Genomic DNA, 1,356 nt, shown 5'->3' with positions numbered 1-1,356 from the left:
AGCTGCTGTGTGCCCAGTTAAAGAAGGCCAAGATTACGCAAAGTGTGGGTGGCCTATAGTTTGTTGCCATGCTTCATTTTCTTAATCTTCCTTATTTTCTGCCCCTGTAAATAAAGAACAGTCATAATCTCCTCCTATCTTTGAGTATTGATAGTTGGGATATGTGGACACTTCCAGGGAGTTGTCCATTTGGAAAAGATGTTTGCTTGGTCCCTTCTCATTGATGATAGGGAAATTCTCTGACTGAGACCTGGCTCTTGATACATGATCCTTAGAGGTAATGACCCCCAGGACGATGGTGCCAGTGTGACCGTTATGCAAGTCCACAGTGTGCTTGAGATCATTTAGACTGGGTTTCATTTCTATCATAAAACTGGTTGAAATCCTCTCATATTTTTCAAAGTTAGTTTCTTGTATTGTAAAAATCCCGTGTAATTTTGCACCTTAAATCCACGTTTTATACACCAAGCATCTTGCCTTGTGCAGTATTTCAGTCGCACAGGATGGTTCCAGTTGAGAAGAGGTCTCCCTGGTGGAGCGTTAATCCCGCCAGCCTCTATTCTGGGTTTCCAGCAGCCTCTTCCCCAGCTTTCAGCCCATTCCAACTTCTCAAAGCAGAGCTCTTCCCCTACTTGGGGGACCAAGAAAGTGCAAATGCAAGGCAACCCATAAATGCAGGCTGTCGGCCATTGAGAACGAGACCCCCATCGTGGTGGAGGCTATTTGGGAAGATCCAGCCTCCCTGGTGTCCTCCCCTTTTCTGTTCTCCAGTCTCACTACTTCTCCCACGTGCCCTGTCTCCTTTCTTCTTGCTCTCTTTTCTTTTCCTTTCTTCCTTCATTTTTGTCTTAGTCCGTTCGGGCTGCTATAACAAAATACCACAGGCAGGGTGACTTCTAAACAACAGACCTTTATTTCTTGCGGGTCTGGAGGCCGGAGGCCGAGATCAGGGGCTGGCCTGGTGGGGCGAGGGCGCTCCTTGGGCAGTAGAGTTCTTGTTGTGTCCTCACATGGCGGACAGGGCAAGGGAGCTCTCTGGACCTCTTTTGTAAGGGCACTAATCCCGCTCATGAGAGCTCCATCCTCATGACCTGATCACCTCCCACTGGGCATTGGGATTTAACTACGAATGTTGGGGGAACACAAACATTCAGACCATAGCAATTTCCTACATAACAACCTTCAGGTAGCAAAGCATCTGACAGTAGTAATCTTGGCTTTTGTGTGTAATTCTGAGTCTTTTTAGGATGCTCTTTAAGGGAAGTTTAGTCTTCAGGGGGCCAGGAAGGTGGCAGTAGTGTTCTCTCAAATAGTCTTAAAGCAACATGTCTGGGAGCTCAACCCTCTGCTACATGA

The sequence above is a fragment of the Ceratotherium simum genome, chromosome 32, assembly GCF_057802395.1.
Source record: "Ceratotherium simum simum isolate JZ-2026a chromosome 32, ASM5780239v1, whole genome shotgun sequence".
NCBI lineage: Eukaryota > Metazoa > Chordata > Mammalia > Perissodactyla > Rhinocerotidae > Ceratotherium > Ceratotherium simum.
This window is presented reverse-complemented; position numbering follows the sequence as displayed.